The sequence below is a fragment of the Bos indicus genome, chromosome 17 (assembly GCF_029378745.1).
Source record: "Bos indicus isolate NIAB-ARS_2022 breed Sahiwal x Tharparkar chromosome 17, NIAB-ARS_B.indTharparkar_mat_pri_1.0, whole genome shotgun sequence".
Lineage (NCBI taxonomy): Eukaryota > Metazoa > Chordata > Mammalia > Artiodactyla > Bovidae > Bos > Bos indicus.
Genome location: NC_091776.1, coordinates 12,941,162 through 12,959,775, shown reverse-complemented (window position 1 = coordinate 12,959,775; position 18,614 = coordinate 12,941,162). Strand labels below are relative to the sequence as shown.

The window sequence follows — 18,614 nt, the reverse complement described above, 5'->3', positions numbered from 1 at the left end:
AATCTCCCCAGTTCTTCACAGGAGACAGGCCTGGTGCAGTGGCAATGACATGCTACATGACCATGGCCGTCCTCTCAGATAACAGGAAGCCCCAGCTAGAGACCTACAAAACTTCTCATCAAGCACCCAACTCTAAAACTTGATCCTAGGGTCCTTCTTGGTGGTCAAGACTCTGTGCTTCCCCCTGCTGGGGGCATGGGTTTAATCCCTGGTTGCGGGACTAAAATCCCACATGCTGTGCGATGCAGCCAAAATAACAAACAGAAAAACCCTCTATCCTACTTTTCATAAAGTTATAAGAAGACCTTTCTCGTGGTGATGATCTCCTAACAAGAACATGCCTCTCACAAAGGGTGTCCTTCATCCCTCTCCAGAGGAGAAGAGGAAACACAAGAAGAGGAGCCTGGCACAGAGCCCCAGTTCCTATTTCATGAGTGTGAAAGGCCCAGGATAGTGCACAATCACCACCATCTCCAGCCACACACAAATAGTAGTTTTGTGTATTGGCTGTTCTACTGTCCTCTGCCAGCCTACAGGAGGCAAAGCTTACAGAAGGATGCTCCTTCAGGCCGGAAGCCGCACTAAAAGTATCCTGTATCAAGATGGGTGGGAAACCATCCCCATAAACACAGTTTGGACACACACACAAAAAAACAGTTACAAGAAGAGAAAAAGCCTTCAGCAAGCTCTATCACTCGGCTAAAATAGATTCCAAGCACAGTTCTCAGTACGCCACATCACCTTTGCCCCACTGAGCAAAGGTTGCTGAATAATTACTAGACACCACATGTGTGGTTGCTTCGCAGTTACATCCTGAAGACAAGCACAAATTAAATCGCTTCAGTACTTGGGAGGGGATGAGCCCAGCAGGACTGGTCAGGGCCTCCCACAGAGCTCTAGTTAACAACCAGTTGATTGGGATATACAGGACCTGTGATACTATGTTAGCATGGTCAGACATCCTTTACCAAAGGGTTGCACTGGGCTCTCTGTAGAATAATGCTGTGAGCCAGAGAAGGACTTTCTGATTTCATATGTAGGATTTTCTTATGTTCACTGAAAGAGTAACTTTTCCTATCTTAACTCCTACCTTTAGAGAAATCAATTTGGTCTGGACAGGGTACAATCTCAGGAACATTTTGCTTGCAATTTGAACTCAATTCAATCCAATTTAAGTAAAATCGGAACAAAATTAAAAGAACTTTGAACACTTAAAAAAAAAAAGAATACTGAAATATCTCAGAGAGTTGAGGCATGATTCTTAGGATTTATAGCAGTTCTGAAGACCTCAGTGACTGGAACCAGGCACTCAAACACTCAACACTGTCTGTGGTTCTTCTGGATCTCATTCTGCTACCTTGAGCATATTGATTTTATTCTGTTTTACTATAGAAAGTAGGCTCTTTCTTTGTGGTGGGAAACAAAGTTTTAGCCAGTCCTGGGCTTTCATCACGCCTGAAGGAAAAGGGGCTTCTCTTATCCACTACAAGGTTAAAAAAAATCCTGGGGCAGGACTCTGATGGGTTGGGTTTAAATCATGTTTCCAATCCTTGGATGAATTCTTGCAGCTGAAAATAAGAACCATGATTGGCTCAGACTGGTTGTAGGTCCACCCCTGAGGTTAAGGGAGTAGATTCCGTTACCCTAAAGAAGGGTGTGGGGTCACTGTGCTCCAGGCAGCTACAGTCCAGTGTGTGCTAAGTACTGTCTGACTCTTTGTGACCCTATGGACTGTAGCCTGCCAGATTTCTTTGTCCATGGGATTCTCCAGGCAAGAATACTGGAGTGGCTTGCCATGCCCTCCTCCAGGGGATCTTCTGTACTCAGGGACCAAACCCACACGTCTTACGTGTCCTGCATCGGCAGGCAGGTTCTGTACCACCAGTGCCACCTGGGCTTCCTGGGCACCTATACCAGTTTGTACCATTCCCCCCATTCCATTGTCTCCTTTACTCTAACATAATTCCTTTAGCGGGAAAGGACTACCCAGGAAGTCAACCTGGCCCAAAGAAAGAACTCTGAAAGCTTCCTCTTCATCTTGCTGTAGCTAATGTTGGCCATTAGGATGGATGGTCTTGTTGCTTTGTGAGGTACTATGGTAGGTTTTATGTCTGAAGCATAGGTAGGCTTCTGGAAATTACCTGAAGGTAAGAAAAAGAAATCAAAACTTCTTGGAAAACTGTAAAGTGCTATTTCCATTGTGATCAGGGGAATACATATAGGCAGACAGCCTCACATTTAGAAAAAGCTTGTCATCTTTAACATAAATTTAGAGGGCACTATCTTTGAAAAGTATTGTTTCTACTAGAAAAGGAACATGGGACATGTTTAATCCCACAGTTATCCACCAGGAAACTGCAAGAATGATGAGGGTGCAGAGGTTCACATTAGCCTGGCATGGAGACTTCAAATGAGTGATTGGACCTGTAGTGCAAAGCTCATCTTGGCTGCCCTTGAAGTCTCCCAATTAAAAGAGTGGATTGCCATAGCTATTGTGTCCTTGAGTTATCCAAGCGGGGTTCAAGGACAAAGGATGGGGTGAGGTAGCAGTAAGGATTTGGCTTTGAAAGACTAAAGAACTAAGCCATTCTTAGAAGTGGCAAGAGGAGACTGAAGTTCAAGCAATGGAGCAAAGTTAGGAACTAAGATATTTTCACAAGAGGACACTTACAGAGGACTTACAATGTTTTCCCTTGGGCTGTGGGGAAATGATAATTTGTCTTCCCATTTTTCCTCTCCTCCTGTATTATAAACCTCCCTAGTTTTCACTGGATACTTCCCAGGTGGCACAGAGGTAAAGAATCTGCTTGCCAATGCAGGAGACGCAAGAGACATGGGTTACATCCCAGGGTGGGGAAGATCCCCTGGAGAAGGAAATGGCAACCCATTCCCGTATTCTTGCCTGGAGAATCCCATGGACAAAGGAGCCTGGCAGGCTGCGGTCCATGGGGTTGCAAAGAGTCAGACACAACTTCGTGACTGAGCATGCTAGTTTTCACCAGCCATTTAATTAAGCATATGAGATACACATAAGTTCTGCATTGGTGTTATGGGGAATCAAAAAGAAGAGCCACAGAAGGAAGTGTGATTTTATATCCTTCCATGGAAACCATCGTCATTTCATGAGAAAAGGAATCCTAGATCATTCAGGTGGGAACCAGGATGAGAATCAAAGCAGAGCTGGGGGCCATGGGAAGCAGCAAGTGACTCACAGAAGCAGCTGCAGAGGGTGACTCAGGAGCAAATGCGAGGCAAACATCCTTTCTCTGAAAGAGTCTAGGGGAAGGTGACTCGGGTTGAGAAATGGGAATGGCGGGGGTGGGGAGGGAAATACTGATTTTATTCTCTGCTATTATATTAATAGATCCTTTCCTCCTCTTCCATACCTCCCACTCTCTTCCTCAACAGTTATTGAATTAATTCCTCCTCCAAAGATGGCCCAAATGCACTTTGCTTATACAAGTATTATAGAATTTGTTTTCTTATACCATGGATTTTTATTACTTATATCTGTTGTGTCCATTAGATTGCAATGGCAGAGACAATGATCTGTTCATGAGGGAGGAAAGTATCTGAGACAGTGCTCTGCATACTGTAGGTGCTTAATAAATGCTTCTAACTTGATTTGAAAGTGGTTTGCTGAGTTGATTTCCTTTTCTGCAAGAACCAATCAACTTCAGGTCTAATCCTATCTGCAAACTTAAGTTTCCATTTTATCTATAATATTTTAACAATTTCTGCTATTTTGAAATAATATTAACTTGAATGAATCTCTTGGTTAGCTTCTCAAGGAAGCAAAATCACAAATTTTTCAGGTGTCAGAAAATCAGAGGTACACATTGTTCTTCCATGAAGGGAAAAATAACACCAGGGTGTTTGCACTTCAGCAAAATTCCTGATGGTTTTAAAATGATCTCAACTTCCCCTTAGGAAGTTCGGCTGCTTAGGAAAAGAGTAATTGTTGGGTCAAAGGGGAGCCAGGTTTTCTAGTGATCCAAGCAGAAGGGTCAAATACTGAACAATTGATACTTTAAAAATTTCTGCTCGACAAATAGTCTGCAACTCCAGCCTTTTGTTTATGAAATTTTTTCAGTTTATTAAGATATACCTGATATATGACATCATGGGATTTTAAGTTATAAAATGTGGTGATCTGATATGTGTATATGTTGAAAATATGCCACAATAAGTTTAATTAACACATCTATCATCTCATGTAGTTATGATTTGTGTATGTGTTAAGAATTTCTATGATCTACTGTCTCAGCAACTTTCATACACATGGTACAGTGTTATCAAATATACATAAAATACATTACATCCCCAGAAATTATTTATCTTATAACTGGAAATTTATGTATCCTTTAATCACTTTTAATTGGGGTATAGGTAGCTCAGCTGGTAAAGAATCTGCCAGCCTGCAATGCAAGAGATCCCAGTTTGATCCCTGGGTCGGGAAGATCTGCTGGAGAAGGGATAGGCTACCCACTCCAGTATTCTTGGACTTCTCTTGTGGCTCACATGGTAAAGAATCCACCTGCAATGCAGGACACCTGAGTTCAATCCCTGGGTTAGGAAGATCCCCTGCAGAAGGGAATGGCTACCCAATCTAGTATTCTGGCTGGCAGAATTCTATGGACAGAGGAGCCTAGCAGGTCACAGTCCATGGAGTCTCAAAGAGTCAGACACACCTCAGTTACTTTCACTTTTTCATAATTGACAAAACACTGTATTAATTTTAAGTGTACAGCATAATGAACTTATATTTGTATTTATTGAAAAGTAATCACAAGTTTAATTAGCATCTGTTGCCTACATGTTTACAAAATTTTTTTTCTTCTGATGAGAAATTTTAAGATTACTCTGTAAGTAATGTTTAAGTATGCAAGGCAGTATGATCAACTACAGCCACCATGCTAAACATTATATCCCCGTGACTTATAACTGGAAGTTTGTACCTTTTGATTTCCTTCACCTACCCCCTATCCACTCCCACCTCCACCTATCAGTTCAGTTCAGTCGCTCAGTCGTGTCCGACTCTATGCGACCCCACGAATCACAGCACACCAGGCCTCCCTGTCCATCATCAGCTCCCCGAGTTCACTCAAACTCATGTCCATCGGGCCGGTGATGCCATTCAGCCATCTCATCCTCTGTCGTCCCCTTCTCCTCCTGCCCTCAATCCCTCCCAGCATAAGGGTCTTTTCCAATGAGTCAACTCTTCACATGAGGTGGCCAAAGTATTGGAGTTTTAACTTCAGCATCAGTCCTTCCGACGAACACCCAGGACTAATCTCCTTTAGAATGGACTGGTTGGATCTCCTTGCAGTCCAAGGGACTCTCAAGAGTCTTCTCCAACACCACAGTTCAAAAGCATCAATTCTTCGGTGCTCAGCTTTCTTCACAGTCCAACTCTCACAGATACATGACCAATGGAAAAACCATAGCCTTGACTAGACGGACCTTTGTTGGCAAAGTAACGTCTCTGCTTTTGAATATGCTATCTAGGTTGGTCATAACTTTCCTTCCAAGGAGTAAGCGTCTTTTAATTTCATGTCTGCATTCACCATTTGTAGTAATTTTGGAGCCCAGAAAAATAAAGTCTGACACTGTTTCCACTGTTTCCCCATCTATTTCCCATGAAGTGATGGGACTGGATGCCATGACCTTCGTTTTCTGAATGTTGAGCTTTAAGCCAACTTTTTCACTCTGCTCTTTCACTTTCATCAAGAGGCTTTTGAGTTCCTCTTCACTTTCTGCCATAAGGGTGGTGTCATCTGCATATCTGAGGTTATTGATGTTTCTCCCAGCAATCTTGATTCCAGCTTGTGCTTCCTCCAGCCCAGCATTTCTCATCATGTAGTCTGCATATAAGTTAAATAAGCAGGGTGACAATATACAGCCTTGACGTACTCCTTTTCTTATTTGGAACCAGTCTGTTGTTCCATGTCCAGTTCTAACTGTTGCTTCCTGACCTGCATATAGGTTTCTCAAGAGGCAGGTCAGGTGGTCTGGTATTCTCATCTCTTTCAGAATTTTCCAGAGTTTATTGTGATCCACATAGTCAAAGGCTTTGGCATAGTCAATAAAGCAGAAATAGATGTTTTTCTGGAACTCTCTTGCTTTTTCAATGATCCAGAGGACATTAGCAATTTGATCTCTGGTTCCTCTGCCTTTTCTAAAACCAGCTTGAACATCTGGAAATTCACGGTTCACGTATTGCTGAAGCCTGGCTTGGAGAATTTTGAGCATTACTTTACTAGCGTGTGAGATGAGTGCAACTGTGCGGTAGTTTGAACATTCTTTGGCATTGCCTTTCTTTGGGATTGGAATGAAAACTGACCTTTTCCAGTCCTGTGGCCACTGCTGAGTTTTCCAAATTTGCTGGCATATTGAGTGCAGCACTTTCACAGCATCACCTTTCAAGATTTGGAATAGCTCAACTGGAATTCCATCACCTCCACTAGCTTTGTTCATAGTGATGCTTTCTAAGGCCCACTTGACTTCACGTTCCAGGATGTCTGGCTCTAGGTCAGTGATCACACCATCGTGATTATCTTGGTCGTGAAGATCTTTTTTGTACAGTTCTTCTGTGTATTCTTGCCACCTCTTCTTAATATCTTCTGCTTCCGTTAGGTTCCTACCATTTCTGTCTTTTATTGAGCCCATCTTTGCATGAAATGTTCCCTTGGTATCTCTAATTTTCTTGAAGAGATCTCTAGTCTTTCCCCTTCTGTTGTTTTCCTCTATTTCTTTGCATTGATCACTGAGGAACGCTTTCTTATCTCTCCTTGCTATTCATTGGAACTCTACATTCAGATGCTTATATCTTTCCTTTCCTCCTTTGCTTTTCGCTTCTCTTCTTTTCACAGCTATTTGTAAGGCTCCTCTAGCAACCTCCACCTCTAGCAACCACCAATCTGTTCTCTGAATCTATGAGCTTGTTTTTTTTTGTTTTCCACACATAACTGAGATAGTACAGTATTTGTCTTTGTCTCACTTACTTCACTTAGCATAATGTCCTCAAGGTCCATCCACGTTGTTGCAAATGACACAGTTTCATCCTTTTTATAGCTGAATAATATTCCATTGTGTGTGTGTATATACACTGACACACAATGAAATATGTAAGCCACATTTTCTTTATCCATCCATCCATCAATATATACTTGTTTCCATACCTTGACTATTGTAAATAACATGGAGATGCATGTGTCATTTTGAGTTAGTGTTTTTGTTTTCTTTGGGTAGACAACCAGAAGTGAAGTTGCTGGATCATATGATGCTAAAGCTGAAGCTCCAGTACTTCGGCCACCTCATGCGAAGAGTTGACTCATTGGAAAAGACTCTAACGCTGGGAGGGATTGGGGGCAGGAGGAGAAGGGGACGACAGAGGATGAGATGGCTGGATGGCATTACTGACTCGATGGACATGAGTCTCAGTGAACTCCGGGAGTTGGTGATGGACAGGGAGGCCTGGCGTGCTGCAATTCATGGGGTCGCAAAGAGTCGGACATGACTGAGCGACTGATCTGATCTGATCTGATGGTAGCTCTATTTTTAATAGTTTGAGGAACCTCTATAATGTTCTCCATAGTGGCTGTACCAATTTACATTCCCCCAACAGTGTACAAGTGTTCCCTTTTTTTCCACACCTTCAACAACAAATGTTATCTCTTGTCATTTGGATAACAGACATTCTAACAGGTATGAGGTGATATCTCATTGTGGTTTTGATTTGCATTTCCCTGATAATTAGTAACAGTAAAATATTTCCATGTACCTGCTGGCCACCTGTATGTATTCTTTAGAAAAATATCTAGTCAGATCATCTGTCCATTTTTTAATCTATTGAATTGTGAGTTCCTTATGTATTTTGGATATTAATCCCTTATCAAATATATGATTTGCAAATATTTTATCCCATCCAGTAGGCTACCTTTTCATTTTGTTGATTATTTATTTTTCGTGCAGAAGCTCTTTAGTTTGATATAGTTCTACCTATTTAATTTTGTTTTTGTTGCCAGTACTTTTGATGTTATATCCAAAAAATCAAGCCAAAGCTAGTGTGAAGGAGCTTTTCTTCTAGAAGTTTTATGGTTTCAGATCTTACATTTAAGTCTTTAATACATATTGAGTTAATTTTTATAAATGATGTAAGGTAGAGCCCAGTTTTATTCTTTTGTGTGTAACATCCAATTTTCCCAGCACCATTTACTGAAGAGACTATCTTTAACCTATTGAGTATTTAGGCTCTCTTGTCAAATATTGGGCTTCCCTGGTGGCTCAACTGATAAAGAATCTGCTTGCAATGCAGGAGACCTGGGTTCAATCCCTAGGTTGGGAAGATCCCCTGGGGAAGGGAAAGGCTACCCACTCCAGTATCCTGGCCTGGAGAATTCCATGGACTATATAGTCCATGGGTCGCAAAGAGTCAGACATAACTGAATGACTTTCACTTTTACTTTGGGGCTTCCCTGGTAGCTCAGCTGGTAAAGAATCCACCTGCAAAGTAGGAGACCTCAGTTTGAGTATTGAGTACTTTTGGGTCCCCGGTCAAATATTAGCTGACCATAGATGTGTGGTTATTTGGTGGTGGGGAGGGGAGCCAAATAGCCACATTTGAAGGAATGACACTAAAGAAAGAACTGAAGGATCATGGTATATGAACCTTTTAATGAAGAGAAGCGAAAAGCAAAGGAGAAAAGGAAAGATATAAACATCTGAATACAGAGTTCCAAAGAATAGCAAGAAGAGATAAGAAAGCCTTCTTCAGCAATCAGTGCAAAGAAATAGAGGAAAACAACAGAATGGGAAAGACTAGGGATCTCTTCAAGAAAATCAGAGATACCAAAGGAACATTTCAGGCAAAGATGGGCTCAATAAAGGACAGAAATGGAATGGACCTAACGGAAGCAGAAGATATTAAGAAGAGATGGCAAGAATACACAGAAGAACTGTACAAAAAAGATCTTCAAGACCCAGATAATCACAATGGTGTGATCACTGACCTAGAGCCAGACATCCTGGAATGTGAAGTTAAGGGGGCCTTAGAAAGCATCACTATGAACAAAGCTAGTGGAGGTGATAGAATTCCAGTTAAGCTATTTCAAATTCTGAAAGATGATGCTGTAAAAGTGCTGCACTCAATATGCCAGCAAATTTGGAAAACTCAGCAGTGGCCACAGGACTGGAAAAGGTCAGTTTTCATTCCAATCCCAAAGAAAGGCAATGCCAAAGAATGCTCAAACTACCACACAATTGCACTCATCTCACACGCTAGTAAAGTAGTGCTCAAAATTCTCTAAGCCAGGCTTCAGCAATACGTGAACCGTGAACTTCCAGATGTTCAAGCTGGTTTTAGAAAAGGCAGAGGAACCAGAGATCAAATTGCCAACATTCGCTGGATCATTGAAAAAGCAAGAGAGTTCCAGAAAAACATCTATTTCTGCTTTATTGACTATGTCGAAGCCTTTGACTGTGTGGATCACAATAAACTGTGGAAAATTCTGAAAGAGATGGGAATACCAGACCACCTGACCTGCCTCTTGAGAAATTTGTATGCAGGTCAGGAAGCAACAGTTAGAACTGGACATGGAACAACAGACTGGTTCCAAATAGGAAAAGGAGTTCGTCAAGGCTGTATATTGTCACCCTGTTTATTTAACTTATATGCAGAGTACATCATGAGAAACGCTGGACTGGAAGAAACACAAGCTGGAATCAAGATTGCCAGGAGAAATATCAATAACCTTAGATATGCAGATGACACCACCCTTATGGCAGAAAGTGAAGAGGAACTCAAAAGCCTCTTGATGAACGTGAAAGTGGAGAGTGAAAAAGTTGGCTTAAAGCTCAATGTTCAGAAAACGAAGATCATGGCATCCGGTCCCACCATTTCATGGGAAATAGATGGGGAAACAGTGGAAACAGTGTCAGACTTTATTTTTCTGGGCTCCAAAATCACTGCAGATGGTGAATGCAGCCATGAAATGAAAAGACGCTTACTCCTTGGAAGGAAAGTTATGACCAACCTAGATAGCATATTCAAAAGCAGAGACATTACTTTGCCAACAAAGGTCTGTCTAGTCAAGGCTGTGGTTTTTCCTGTGGTCATGCATGGATGTGAGAGTTGGACTGTGAAGAAGGCTGAGCGCCGAAGAATTGATGCTTTTGAACTGTGGTGTTGGAGAAGACTCTTGAGAGTCCCTTGGACTGCAAGGAGATCCAACCAGTCCATTCTGAAGGAGATCAGCCCTGGGATTTCTTTGGAAGGAATGATGCTAAAGCTGAAACTCCAATACTTTGGCCACCTCATGCAAAGAGTTGACTCATTGGAAAAGATTCTGATGCTCGGAGGGATTGGGGGCAGGAGGAGAAGGGGACGACAGAGGATGAGATGGCTGGATGGCATCACTGACTCGATGGACGTGAGTCCTGGTGAACTCCGGGAGTTGGTGATGGACAGGGAGGCCTGGTGTGCTGCGATTCATGGGGTCGCATAGAGTCGGACACGACTGAGCGACTGATCTGATCTGATCTTAATGTGTTGTTGAATTCAATTTTCTAGGATATGTTGAGAATTTTCGCATCTGTAGTCATTAGAGTTATTGGCCTATAGTTCTCCTTTCTTGTTGTGTCCTTATCTGGCTTTGGCATCAGAGTAATGCTGGCTTTGTAAAAGAAGTTTGGGAGTGTTCCCTATCTCTTCAGTTTTGGGGAACAGTTTAAGGAATTTAAATCTTCTTCTTTAAACATTTGGTAGAATTCACCTGTGAAGCCACTGGGTCCTGTGCTTTTCTTCATTGGGAGGTGTTCGATTACTGATTCAATCTCCTTACTTGTCATGGGCCTGTTAAAATTTTTATATTTCTTTATCACTCACAATTGGTAGGTTACTGCTGTCATTTTGTTACTTGTTTTCTATATATAGCATGTAGCATTTTTGTCTCATTTACTGCATTACTGTCTTCTGTTTTGTTTAGTGGATTTTTTTTATAGTGAAATGTTTAAATTACTACAGCAGGGCTAGGCAGGCTCTGCAGCTCAGTGGTACTGTGGATTGCCCAGGGTCACTGTGTAGCCTCCCGGGTTATGGGGAGTAGGATGCATGCTCAATAATGTCGCCAGTGTGCTGGCTTGGCCCCTGCTCTACTGGGGCTGTAGGCTGGGCTCCGTGACTGCCCAGGTTCTCTGACCAGGCATCCTGGACTGGCGGGGACTGCAGGCTTTGCTCAGCAGTTGAGCAGGACTGTACATTTGCTTCAATGCCTGGGCTGGGCGGCATGACAGGTTCCAAGGCCAGTACAGCTCCTTGACTGGAAACCCTAATCAAATGAGCTCCCTGACCAGATACGGCTACCAGCTCAGGCTGCAGATGGGCAGATCCTCTGGCTGGAATCTCTGTTGAGGAGCCACTGCAAGCAGGAAGGTGGTTTGTCAAGATCTGAGCAGTGGCTGCTGTAAGCTCCACCCTTTCTATATCTCTATTAGATCCCCAAGGGGTCGAGCCTGCAGATTCCCTCAGTGATCTCTGAGATCTGAAGCTTGAGTCGGCTTCCTGGCAAGCATCCTGCAATTGCTGGGGAAGCTGGATGTTCACTTTGGGCTCTCTTTACCGACTGGAGAAACCAGAGGCCAAAGGGGAACGTTTCCATGCATCACTGGGCTGACCTGGAAGAGAAGCGATGCAGTTGGTATATAGGCACTTCCTCTTACTTTATAAGTGGCCCTTCCCTGACTCTGTGGTCCGGGCTGCTTCAGCCTTACCCCTGGGCTCTGGGATGCTCACAGTGGTGTCCTATCTATGGATAGTTGCTAGTTTGGTCCTCTTGTGAGGGGAATAAAGTTGGGAGTGACCCATGTCACTATCATGACAGCGTCACTACCTTCAATCTTCTGTAATCACTATATACTGTGGATACAACAGTCACATAAAAAGAGAATCTCAAAAAAAAATTTTTTTTTTTGCCTTGTACATCCTGAGTGATTTTATTTTCTGTTTTAAAATAAATAACTGAAGATAATTTCATTCTAGATAATGGTTGTGATATGGGAAATGAAAATAACAGAGTGCAAAGTAACACCTTCACTGTGATTGCAGCTATCAAAAATATTGATACCCATGGAAGACAATATTACAGAAATGAAAGAGTTGTGCTGGGAAAGAACAAGAAAAAGAAAGAAGCTGTATTATCTGGGATAGACAACCCTGCTGTAAGAGAGACCCCTGGCAATACAGTGGTTTAGTTTTCTTCACATCAGTCCAGGGCAGCAAGGCAGACACCTCTGCTCTACGTGGCCATGTGGGGACCCAGGCCCCTTTGCCTTATTCCCGTACCATTCCCATGCCCTCACTGGCTGGGTTGCCCTCATGCCTCTGTTCAGCTCAAAGAAAAGAGGCAGCGTGGAGGCATTTCTGCAGTGTCATTGGGTCCAGGCTTAGAAACAGCCCTCATTATTTCTGCTCTTGTTCCTCTGGTGAATATTGCTATGTGGCTAGACCTAACTGCAAAGAAGGTTGGGAAATGGAATCAAGGAGGGCAGCCTCATACTGTGAGCAAGGTAGAAAATGGATTTTGGTTGATAATCTTTTGCTATTGTAGTTATCAGTCAATGAGAACTGTGCTTGATGATTTACAAATACTGCCTCATTTAATCCACACAAGCCTCAGGCCCCCTCACCTGTAACAGTCATCAACCGTGTCTCCTCGCGTTGCACCTACTGTCATTAAAATATTTTAATGCTGTTATACAACAATTCCAGCCTAAAGAATCCATATGTCATTATCTCTGAAGCTCCTTTTGGCTTCAAAGTATCCCTTTTTCATTTCCGACAAAAAAGAAATATGACAGTACCTTATATTATCCATATGACAATTACATGGATCACTCACTGCAGTTGAATTACGAAAGAGGAGTAAAGACTCTGAAAGAAATTATGAGATGAAAATAACTGAGAGTGACTGATTCATGCCTTACGACTTTTATACTCTACATATTTTTATTTCATCCCCATCAATATCTAATGTCTACAGTAAATTTGCTTTTCACATATAAAAAATTCAGTAAGTTCCTATAACAGAAATGTGATTAGGGTCAGAATTCATATTTATTAAATAAGAGTATGGGTTTGGAACATCAGATAATTCACAATTTTTATCCCGTTTCCTAGTGTTTAACCTATAAGAACACCTTCTCACATCACACACCAGCTAAGCAAAGTGTAAGTTTTAGAGTCATCCGTGGGTGACTGCTAAATCTGGTAATTCATCAGGTGCTGTCAATTTGACTCCTAAGTGTATCTTTTCGTTCCTTTTCCTCTACTTCTCCCTCCCATAGCATATGACGATAGACTTCTGCTTTCTTCATGTCTGGTCCTGCTTTGTTCTAATGCATTCTGCCACAGTGATATTTTCTTTTTTTAAAAATATATACACGTGTTTATTCGCTGTGCTGGGTCTTAGTTGCAGCACGTAAGATCTTCAGTCTTCACTGCGGCACGCAGACTTTAGTTTCAGTGTGCAAATTCTTATTAACAGTTGCAGCATGTGGGATCTAGTTCTCTGACCACCGGTTGAGCCTGGGCCCCTGGCACTGGGAGCTCAGACACAGTCTTAGCTACTAGACCACCAGGAAAGTCTCTAGAAAGATAGTTTCTAAAGCACAGACCTGATCAAGTAACTGCCTGGTGCTTCCAGTGGCTCCCCAATGTGTTCAGTGTGTAGACCACATTTTGTTTGTACTGACATTCCTCTACCTCACACTCCACCTTTACAAACTCTGTGCAGCTCTCAAAATACGTTTTGCATGCTTCTGCTTTGGGGCCTTTGTATATGCTGTTCTGTCTCACCTGGCTAACTCCCAGTGCACCCTCAGGTCTAAATTTTGATAACCAGTTTAATCAGAACTTCACCTTGATTGCCCAAAAAGAGTCTGTTGCCTTTTGTGCTTCCCTGGCAGTCTGTGCTTAAACCTCTCAGCATTTATCAATATTTTGGGTATCTTGTGGTTACCAGTTGACTTCTCGATCTTTCTACCTAAACTGTGCATGCCTTCTAAGTTGCTCCAGTTGTGTGTCTGACTCTTTGTGATGTTGTGGGTTGTAGCCCACCAGGCTCCTCTGTCCATTGGATTCTCCAGGCAAGAATACTGGAGTGGGTTGCCATGCCCTCCTCCAGGGGATCTTCCAAGCCCAGGCATCGAAGCTGAGTCTCTAACATCTCCTGCATCGATAGGCAAGTTCTTTACCAACTGGGCACCACACGGGAAGCCCAACTGTAGGCTCCTTGAACGTAGGGGCTACATCTGATTTGTCTAATCTTCAGTGCCTGGCATCAGTCTGGCACCAGATAGGCACTCAATCAATATTGCTTGGAGAAAGGATGGAAGGATGACAAGCCCTGACATCAACTTTGCCCTTCTAGAAGTGATGAGGACTCTCTGTTTACTCTGACATCAGCCTTTACTAGGCCCGCTGAGTAATAAAGTGAACGATTCAGGGCTCTCTGACTAACAGAGATGATGGGAGTAATTGCTTGCCCCCACTGCAGGAGCCCATAAATAAATTGAATGAATCATGGCTAGGTTCCAGGTATGGATGCCACAAAAATGGCCTGAGAACGCGTGGTAAGACTCTCAAAACGAAGACAAATTTCAGAGTTGGCTGCTCAAAGTGCTTTCTGGCGTCTATGTTTCCGAGCAGCACACCTGGCAGAAAGACAGTCCCATAAAAGTGACCCTGACGGTGTTGGACAAGTCAGCTGTGCTTCTGGTAATTTAAGCATAGAAGCTGCCTTTCCAGGCTCTTCCTTTGAGGTATGTAGTGGTGACTAACGAAGACATATCTGAGATGGGTGTGAGTCGAGGGTAAGGTTAGAGCCTAAATTTGGCTGCTGAATACATGGCCAGTGACCTTTTCAATATCTGGCAAACTCTATTTTGAAAACAGATTCGATCTTTAAATTATGACTAGAAAAATCTTAGCCAGGCACAGGTTCCCACCCATTGCTCCACTCCCAAATAAGACAATAATGGTCTCTGTCTTTAAAAAAATTACAAACTATGCTCTGAATAGGTAGGCTCCACATGACAGATACTTTTTTAATTGCCAGAGCCTTCACTTAGAAATAATTGTGTAAGTTAGGGAATGAGTTCTGTTGTGAATACAAAAATCTCTGAATACACAGAGGCTTAGACCCATGGAGAAAATCCAGAGCCGGTGAAACAGCTCCAGAATGCCATTGGGACTGGTGTGGGTTGAATTATGTCTCCCCAAAGATGCTGAAGTCCTAATTTGTGACGGTGACCTTATTTGGAAAAAGAGTCTTTGCAGATGTTGTCAAGCTGAGGTCATTAAGATGGACCCTATCCAATGTGACTGGTGCTCTTACAAGAAGGATATGTAGGTAGAGGCACAGAGGAAGATGGTCATATGAAGATGAAGACCCTGAGGGAATTGATGCTGTCATAAGCTAAGGAACACCTGGGGCCACCAGAAGCTTAAAGAGGTAAGGAAGGCTCCCCTAGGGGCTCTGAAGGGAGCATGGCCTCTTGAAATCTTGATTTCAGACCTCTAATTTACAGAGAAGTGAGAGAATAAGTTTCCATTGTTTTAAGCCACTTAGTCTGAGGTTCTTTGTTATGGGAGCCCTAGGAAACCAACAGAGGGGCCCAGGCTTCTTACACTTTTCTGCTCAGCGGTGCTTATTGCCTTGTTTTCACATGATGGCTGCTCCACACCTAATATCCTGCTCCAGTTGCAGGCGGGAAGAAAAGAAAAGGCCAGTGAATGAAAGAAACTGCTGGGGAAGTCTACCCATTTTGAAAGAGCTTTGCTGGAAGCCTCGCCGAGCAACTTCTGCTTCCATTTTGTCCTCTCCCCATCAACAATGACATCTGAAAACCCAGTATTTTAGCTGGATGCAATGTTGTCATACATTCAATCCGACTTCTTTTGGTGAGGAAGAGGGAAAATGGACGTCCACTGGACAGTAATGTTGCAACCTCTCCTTTACTAAATTAGAGGTTTATAAATAAATTGAAGATGGGGTAAAACTAAGAGATCCGAAATTAATAGACTCTCCTGTGCTTCTCTTTAAAAAATTAAAAATTACAGACTCTAAGAGCTAGAAGTGCATTTAAAGGCTGTCTAATCAACCCCCTCGTTTCATATATGAAGAAGAAGTGTCTGAGATATGCAAGCAGCACAGCCAGAGTTTACAAAGACAGTGGTAGCAGAGTGCTTGATCTTCATATGAGCTTTGGCCATTATACCTGCTTTAATAATTAACACAGTCACGCAGTTAGTTCTTCGGTAGGAGGTAAGACCCTAATAATCTCTTTACCAGGCTAAATGCTAATATTCTACTAGGCACACACACAGACACACACACACTGACCCTAATAGCTAAGTATGGCATCGACTCATTTTGCTTTTTAGGTCTTATTTCGTCGAAGCAGAAAATGACAGGTTTTCAGCTCTAAAACCACAGGGGCAGCAACCTTGATGCTGACCAATATTTGTGTAAAAAATCCAAAAACCAACAATAGTTTTCATGTGAATCAGTCTACTCAACTTTGTCTAATCCATGATTTGGTTTCTAGACCAAGAAATGTAAGATGTAAACGTTCAGGTTTTTTCAGACCCTGCAGAAGGGTGTGGAGAGTAATTTAGTTGCATCTTTCCAGGAAAACTGTTTGTTAAAATTCAGTCATTTGGAGAACCCCACAGAAGGCCTTTGGATTGCTATACTTGGTGGCTCAGATGGTGAAGAATCTGCCTGCAATGTGGGAGACCTGGGTTCAGTCCCTGAGTTGGCAAGATCACCTGGAAAAGGAGAGAGCTACCCACTCCAGTATTCTCACCTGGAGAATTACATGGACAATACAGTTCATGGGGTCATAAAGAATCAGACACGATTGAGCCACTAACACTCTACATCCTTGAACTTGGTGTCTGAGTATTAGAAGTTCAGATGACTTTCTGATTACTGTATAGGAAGTACACTGCAAAGTTAATGGAGCTAGGCTGAAATGGCATGAAATTTTAGATAAAATGTTTGTCATTCAGGTAAGATAAGATATGCTCATTTCATTAATTAAAGTTACTCCCACAATATACATGGTGGTCACATGATGAAATCTAACCTTCTCACTCAGTACCAGGATATAAACCTATCAGTTAGGTGAGGAAAACAGGCCACGATCCTAAATCAGACGTTAATAGCAGTTTGCAGACCCAGTGAAACTTGCATGGAAAAACTTGCTTCAGAATGATATATGCACTAATGCTCAGGGGTACTATTCTCTGAGTCATTCTAATATTGGCTTATATTTTGCTGAATTAAGCATTGCCTCAGAATGAGCGGTCATGAGACAATCTGAGACCAGCAGGAGATCAGAACAGGCAGACTCCAGGAGAAAATAATCAGTAGCTTGTCTTCGGCACAAGTCACTTCCTCTGCACATCTGCCAGGGCAGTTTAATAACTTTTGTTCTAGTTATGAATAGACAACACATTTCAAAAAAATGTGTTGTCTATTAATAACATGTATCTTTCTTGACGCTGAAAGATACAAAAGAGGAAGAAGCAGGGCAGAATCCCCTGGTATTCCTGTTCACAACCACCCTCTTTCTTAAGACAACTGATATCATCAATTTTAATGTATTGTCATTAGATCGCATTGATATACTTGTATATTTATTTATGTATGTGATTGTTCTTTATTATGCAAAACTTCTAACACATTAGAGTCAAGAGAACAGTAAAATGAATAGTCATCCTCCATTTATGATCACTTCTTACTGGATTACAGTGAAGTGAATCTCAGACATCATATTTCATCTATAAATATTTTGCTATATATCCATCGAAATAAGAACTCTTTCTTTAAAAGCTAACTGTAATGCCAATTTTGTATCCCCCCAATTCACAATAATTCCTTAATGCTGCTGCTGCTAAGTCGCTTCAGTCATGTCTGACTCTGTGCGACCCCATAGACAGCAGCCCACCAGGCTCCCCAATCCCTGGGATTCTCCAGGCAAGAACACTGGAGTGGGTTGCCATTTCCTTCTCCAATGCATGAAAGTGAAAAGTGAAAGTGAAGTCGCTCAGTCGTCTCCGACTCTTAGTGACCCCATGGACTGCAGCCTACCAGGCTCCTCTGTCCATGGGATTTTCCAGGCAAGAGTACTGGAGTGGGGTGCCAGTGCCTTCTCCAATTCCTTAGTAATTCCTCGAAATAGTTATCAAATGACTACTTATCAAAGAAAGCAACGTTTCCATTGCTCTGACTGTCTCATATATTTTTTCTGTTTTACAGGGTCTACACATTGCATATGATTGATATGTCTCTTAAGTATCTTTTAATCTATGGGTTCACCAGCACTGTTTGTTCTTCTTCTTATTTATTTATTGAAGAACTTGGATTTTTCATCCTGTGGTATTGCTCACATTTTGGATTTAGCTGATTGCATCTTTCTAGAGAATCTTTTATATTCAAAATCAAAGCAACTTATTACCTGGATTTTTCACTTCTGGATTTAAGTATTCACTATGTTTTGTCTTGTCTAGATAAAAATAATTAATTGGTAACAATGAAAGGCAAGAATAC

General features: G+C 42.1%; 1 pseudogene; it reads left to right on the top strand.

The window, feature by feature from the left end:
• The first annotated feature begins 337 nt into the window (after positions 1-337).
• On the top strand, positions 338-626 carry LOC109570861 (small ribosomal subunit protein eS27-like; annotated as a pseudogene).
• Positions 627-18,614: the final 17,988 nt, after the last annotated feature.